Source organism: Anguilla rostrata, chromosome 10, assembly GCF_018555375.3.
Source record: "Anguilla rostrata isolate EN2019 chromosome 10, ASM1855537v3, whole genome shotgun sequence".
NCBI classification, from domain to species: Eukaryota; Metazoa; Chordata; class Actinopteri; order Anguilliformes; family Anguillidae; genus Anguilla; species Anguilla rostrata.
The window spans coordinates 40863407-40870893 of record NC_057942.1 but is presented as its reverse complement, the minus strand read 5'-3'; positions in this window follow the sequence as shown (position 1 = coordinate 40870893).

The window sequence follows — 7487 nt, the reverse complement described above, 5'->3', positions numbered from 1 at the left end:
AACGCACCTGCTGTGATAATGACTGCAATTGAAGATGTGACTTTTAAAGGTTTCGGATCAAATACGTCGTGTAGAGAGCGAGGGCGTATGCTTTGCATTATGCTGTAATTATTTCAGCTGGGACAGGCTAATAAGGCTAATAGTCCACATATTCTTACTATCTGAAATGGCATGTGTCTGGGAAGACTGCTTCAGAAGTCTACACTGCAATCTGGAGAGGCATTTAGATTGGACGCACCTGGTGGATTAGCATTATAACTAAATAATATTCATCTGTTTTATTCACTTGTTAATTTGTTTGCAGAATATGAAAGTTCATTTAAAGGGATCTATGAAATACAGGTTGTCTGCTATTTTATAATTTACAGTGGCCAATGTGGTTTTTGACTAAAAATGTCTTGGTCCTTCCTGGAGTTCATGATTCCATCGATACCATTAGCAAATCAGAGCCCACAGATGTGAAAGAACCTCATAAAATCACAGATCCACCAACATATTTCACATTCGGTATGATGCTTTTTTGTGAGTTTCTCTCTTTTGATGCCAAGCCCAACACTGGTATGCCTGGCCAAAAGGCTTTATTTTAGCCTCCTCTGACCATAGCTGCCAGTTGTAATAAAGTGTTATGGCTTGAATTGAGTGTCAGTCATGGGTTATAATAATTTTGGAGGTGTATAACATATTATGAATCACAACATCAGTTCATCCACCCATTATCTGTACCCACTTATTATTGGTCAGGGTTGCTTGGGGTCCTAGAGCCTATCCCAGCATGCACTGGGGGAGAGGCAGGAATACACCCTGGACAGGTCGCCAGTCTATCACAGGGCACACACTCCCTCATCATTCACTCACCCACTCATAGGTATGAAGCCACCAATTAGCCTACATGCATGTCTTTGGATTGTGGGAGGAAACCGGAGTACCCGGAGGAAACCCACACGAACACGGTGAGAACATGCAAACTCCACACAGAAAGGCCCAGGCCAGGAATCGAACCCAGGACCTTCTTGCTGTGAAGCAACAGTGCAACCCAGTGCTGCCCTTGAATCACAGCATCTCTTTGCATACTTCGCCATAAAAATTTAAAATATCAGATTTTGGTGTAAAATTGTGACACAATATTGTAAAACGCACCTACAGCAAGCGGGTAAAATGGGTTGCAGTTTAATCCCCTTATTTAATACCTGGCTGCTGAAAATAGCTGTACAATCTAATTAATTCAGACAGAAATAAGAGACCGAAGAGACGGAATATCTTGGGAGTATGTAGGAAAATCAGTGCAGTTGCAAATGCAATTGCTTTATGTGCATAAAATTACCCGTTGAGTCTAGTCAGTGTGAGCAGTGGCAGAATCACTTGTCTGGGGTTATATGGATTGGTGTAAACTGACAGTCTAGTGGAAATTTAACAGGTTAGAAGGGTTTGTTAAATTAGAAATGTGCAAATCAGTGGTCGTCACACAAAATTGTGATTCATCTTTATTGTGGTATTAAAATAAAAACAAATAAGAGCTTGTTTTTTGTACACCTAGATTACTGTCATGTATTTGACAAGTAATATTTTACTACCCATATTTTTTTGATAAAATTTTTTTTCCATCAGACGAATATCCCCATTGGACATTTCCTCTATGTCAGTTACAGGCATCTGTTTTTGTGTTTTCTTTTGGAATAAAACCTAACATTTCTTGAATACTTTTTCCATAACTAATGGTGTAGAATTTATCCTGCAAATGAACTGACACAGTTTGTGAATTTGGCAGTTCGTTTGACATTTTAATGTCGTAAAAACTTTACCTACTCTTTATGAAATACTGCTTCGGCCAACTTTCAAAATGATCAACTTTGTAACTTCATTAAAGCGTGCATATTCACAAGTGTAATTTGGGAATGGTACAATCTTTTTCTTCATGAAGTCATTCTAACTTTTATAGTTATCAAGCTTATTGACACAAATGGACCCCAAGGAGAACAGTAGGTGACCCTGTTCTTAGAACCCAATTTGGTATTCAAAGTGGTATTCTTATCCAAGTCAGGAACACAGCATCTTTAATTCTCTCATGGTTCAAAGTGAGTTGCCCAGTGCAATACAGTTATATATTATTTGAAGACAGTCACCAAAATCTTCTGATGGGGCTTAATTATTGAAAAAAAAAATATATATATATAGTAGAGGTATACTAATAATATTTAATAGTCTGTTGGTTTGAGATTTAATCAGATTAATGGAAATGCTAAAAAAAAATAAAAACAATAATAACTGTGGTGTTGTCAGCCGAGAGTGTTGTGCTGCAATTTTCTGGATTTGACAGTGATGTGCGTTGGATCTCTTATATATGGTTTTGAGTTTTCTAAAATGGTTAATTTCATTATGCAGTTTTTTAACGCTCTGTAAATTGATATGTGACGGTCGATGTGAGCAGTCAACCAACAGCACCAGCTGTGCCACTGCCCCCCTCCTACCCACACACACACACATATGTGTGTGTGTGTGTGTGTGTCCAGTGCATTAAGCAGGTTTTTTTCAGTACACGGCACATGGTTCAGTGTGAGAATCTGCTGTCATATGTACGTGTGAACTTCCTCATTCCATATTCCTTGTCCATTTAAATGTATCATGTAAGTGCTTGATACACTTTTAACGGCCGTTTTATCAGAATAAAATATTAATTCCTGACGTGTCTGACAAGCCAGATGGGACCCTTGGTTAGTCGTTGTTTATTTATTTATTTTTTTATCACATATTGGTTCTGTACAGATGCACTCACCCACATCTCTGGCCCTATAGTCAGTACGACATATGGCCAATTCATCATCACCCTTTAATCATTCATTTACAAGCAATTCCACAAATAAGTCATTCCAAGGTGCAGTTTAGATGAGAGTGACTCAGCTTCAGGCTTTCCAAGCCTGAAATCCAGATGGTTTTCCACATCTGTACCAAAAACATTTGCAGGCTCATGGTGGGAAACCAAAAGGGTTTGATCAAGAAGTTGAATTCAGCGGTTAAGTATCTGAAGCTAACACAAAAACCTACTGAAGTGGAAAAAGTCCAGTTCAGCTAGTCCAGTTTTAATTTGGTTTAAATGGTCAATGCTTGTTCTGTCAGCAGTAGCAGAAAAATGTTTTCAAAATGGTTATATTTCCTGTAAATCAGAGAGTTTTCAAAGTGTGAGCCTGGCCTCCCCAGGAAGGTGCAGAGATGACAGACGCATACTCACATAATCACAGAATGATTTAAACAAATGAGCGAGCGATACAGAAAAGGTGCTAAAACAGTAGAAATAAACCGGCGTATCGCTGTGAAAATGAGATCACTCCAGTTGATTGGAGCGGCTCTCAGCTGTGTGCCTTCTGGACTAGCCGAGAGGTCAAGGGGAGTAAAAAAATAACAAAATTTTTTCTTTGCCTGAAAAGCTATAAATAATAGCTGGGGGGAGGGGGGGTGGGGATGGGATTATCCAAGCTTTGTCTGAAGTTTTTATCTTTGGCATGATGTGAAATGTAAAGTACTGAGCAGATATCCAGCAGTCTCTCATAACTATACCTCGGTCAGCAAAAAGTTAATCGCAGTATCAGTGCTAGGTAATATTTGAACAGTTAAAATTGGGCGGTGTGTTCAGCAACATTCAGTTTCCATTGTGTTTTTAGCTTAACAGTGACAACCTCTGATGGCATCAAAGACACGTTAAATATGCAGTTTGAGGAGAAAATGAAAATTGCCGCAGCCAAGCCTTGGTAATTGAGCACTGGCAACAAAATAGCATTAGTTTTTTTTTTCTTTCTTTTTTTAAAAATAGGTGAACACACACAAAACTCGGCTTTTTAACGAGCAATGCATTTGGTGCCACAGTGCCATCTCAGGTTCAGAGTACACAGGTTCTGCCGGTAAGTGGTGACTCTGTAAACAGATTCCACATCAGCAGAGGCTGCAAACGCTCATAAATTTACTGTGAACACTGGGAAACAGGGAAAAGCCTCACAGCACGAGTCTCACAGGGTGCTCTAGCATTAGCACTCAGCTTAGTTTTGTGCATGAAATGAGATTTTTGTACCCAAAAAACGCAGCAAAAAAAAAAAAGAAATGTAGCCAATATTTTCCTGACACTGCATTTCATTATTCATTTTTTTTCTGCCATGTAACAGAATTATAGATTGCAAAGCTGCATTTTGAGGGCACTTAATAGGATAATGCATGTAACATGCATTGTATAACATGTTGACTAACAGAGCACTGGATCAAATGGGGGTTGTGGATATCAATTCAATATATACCACACTTTTCAATACAGACAAGAGCAGTCCTTTATCAATATGTTGATTAACAAGACATTTTTTTTCAAACCATGGTTTTCGAATAGAGCCCTGACCTTAACCTCATCCAACACCTTTGGGATCAGCTGGAAAGCCAACTGCGAGCCAGGCCTAATCGCTCAATCAGTGCCCCGACCTCACTAATGCACTTCTGGCTGAATGGAAGAAAATCCCTGCAACAATGCTCCAACATCTAGTCTAAAACCTTCCCAGAAACTCTTGTTATGGCAGCAAAGGGTGTACCAATAATTTTGGATGAGATGTTGCATGTCAGGTGCCTGCATACTTTTGGCCATATAGTGTATTAACCATTACCATACACATGTTGCTTTTCCCACTGTGAAAAATTCCAAGATGGCAGCAGACAGGAAGTCTTTTTATGCCACAACATGCCTCGACCATCAGGCCAAATTTGTAACTGCCTCGGGGAGAGTTTTTAATGAATAATAAATTAATCTGCACTTATATGCTATAAATTGATGTACCTAAGTCTAAAAGCCTTTTAGCCTATGATTCACGTTACATAAAGCACTCTCCTCTGAGTAAGATGTTGTATTATTTAATGGCTGGAGTTTTTTTAATAGCAAATATGAAAATCACAAATGGTTTTAATCAATATTGGTCACAGCAACAATTAATTTGATCTTAGCTGTTGTAAATGCCGAAGATCAGAAAGAGTACCATTAGAGAGAGTCTTTGTTACTGTAACCACTCAAAATATCACACAGAGGTCCGGCTTCATAACAATATTTTGCAGGGCAAAATGCTTTCAGAACTCCTTTCTCCAAAGCGAATGACATTGGCTGAAAAATGAATCAGGCGCAAGATTCTCAACTGATTAACTGAAATCTAGCCCCCTGACATATGCAGAATGAAGCCCTCAAATTGCTGTTTAATTTTTTATCAGGACCTGATGGGTAGCGTCATTCGGGCTCCTTCGAATATGACATCTAACACACACAGTGAGCATTAGTCTCTGTTAAAACAACATGTTAAAATGCCTGACGCTCAAAAACCTAGCCATCAATATCATGTAACTTTATAAATGAGTGAAGCATAAAAGTAATTCCTCGCCCTTCTGTCAAAGAAAGGAAAATATTTGTGTTTCATTCAATAATACTGAATGTGAATATGTATTTATGTATGTAATATTTATGTGATATTACATATTATTTGTAATGTGTAATTAGTTTATCTAAAACTGCACCGATGCATCTGCATATTGCAAAATGGATGTGATCCTTCATACCTGGCTGTTCAAAACTGGCCACCTAATTACTGTATGAATACACCTCATCTCAACTGTGGTGAACTTCATGGTGTAAAATGGCTATTGTACATCGCCCAGGTAACGGTTACACATTGGTTGTGGTTGAGGTGAGTGTATCCACTGCTCGCTGTGCAGTATTTTTGAGATCATGAGGGGTAAGTACAATTTATCATCACCGATCATATCCCTGGGCTCCTGTACCATATTGCAATTTAGCTGAGCCGTTAGGTAGTAATGTGGTGGGCTATCCACATCGACATCCCTGCTTGTCAATATCAAGTTCCCTAATCACTTGCAAGTAATATAGCTGGGTAGTCAGCTAATTAACAAGCTATTGATCTTTTAACACGCCAACAATGGGCTGGGATATATGGTCACATATTCAATATAAATCAGAGGCTAGACTTATGTTATAAATTGGAGAACCAAGTTTGGAGCATTGTTAAAATTTCTGGGCACCACCCTGTAAGAAAGGTATAGAAGCTCTCTCTAAAAAAAAGTACAAAGGCAAATAAACTGGCCCAGGTATGAAATAAAAAGGCTATGAGGAAAGCATTTAAAATTCATAAAAGAGATTTACAATATTAACCAAATTATTTTTTTAAGGTTGCATTTTGTAACCAGAAGAAAGCATTGGTCGACTATTTGTTGGTGGTATTTTGTTCTAGTAGTGACTCCAGAGGTCTCATCCTGGCTGTATTTGTGGGTGAACCTGTGGGGAATTGCCATCCCAGACCGGGGATGGGGGTGGAGGTGGGTGTGAAATTAAGATCACGGATCGGAGGGGGAACCCCCGATTTATTGGTGTACCAATCCAAAACTTGGGTGAGCCTAGAACACCCAGGACACAGTGTGCGGCCACCAGTGTTTTGCTCTGATATCTTATATCTTATCTTATGATCAACGTATGCAAAGATCTGAGCACAACAGGTCACAGGAAGTGAAGAAGGAAACCCTTCAGACTCCTCCTGCAGGGCGCAGAGCGGAAAGCGCTTCAGAAAGTGGATAAATAACCCTGAGTCTGTCTGGACTGAGCGGCCCGTTGTTTTCATCATACAATTATACGGTCTTTCTTCAGGGTGACACAATGAATATTTTAGCTAAATGAGTCTAACGTTGGTGTGCAAAAGTTTTAAGTGGAAAAAGTAGGCTTGAACATTTATCAAGGAAAGGTTTCGCAGATAGCTAGGAAATGGCAAGCTAGGTTGTGCTGTGAGCGGTAACATTACTAATTCATTACAAGCAAAGCCAGGCATCTGCCAGAGGCCAATGTGTGTCTGCTCTTTCCACTGCTTAGTACAAAGCTGCACTTACTCTCCCATAAGAAGAGGTGGAAGAAATATGACAAGCTAATCTGTCTCAATTTCTCCTATTTTTTAAACGTTTCTGGCTTAATCACTGCATTAATTCAGGGCATCTGGCTGGAAACTTTAACAATAAATGGTCCAAATCAACGGTGTCCATTCTGTGAAATATTTTTATTTAAAAGTTTGTTGTTCTATTACAAGCTGTACTTGTACAAGGCAATGACCCATTGAAAGTGTCAACATAGATTCATATTCATAAGGTATTTGTATAGCATCCAGCTTAGCATGCTATCTAACTCTCTGTGTAGTTTTAATTAGTTTTTAGGTTAAAAATACATACACATCTATTGCAAATAGAGGACACAACAGTCTTCATCATAGCTGCTAGCGAACATCCTCTAACAGTAAAAGTGTTACCTTTTGAACCACAAAAGAATTAATGAGAAAATGACTGCATGCATGAGTGAATTCATTATTGCTGCATCATGGTATAGTTCACATATACATCTTCTGACAGTAAAAATATTAGCTTATGACCTGAAAAGAATTGATGAGTAAATGAATGAATGCATGAATTAATTAATTATCGGTAGG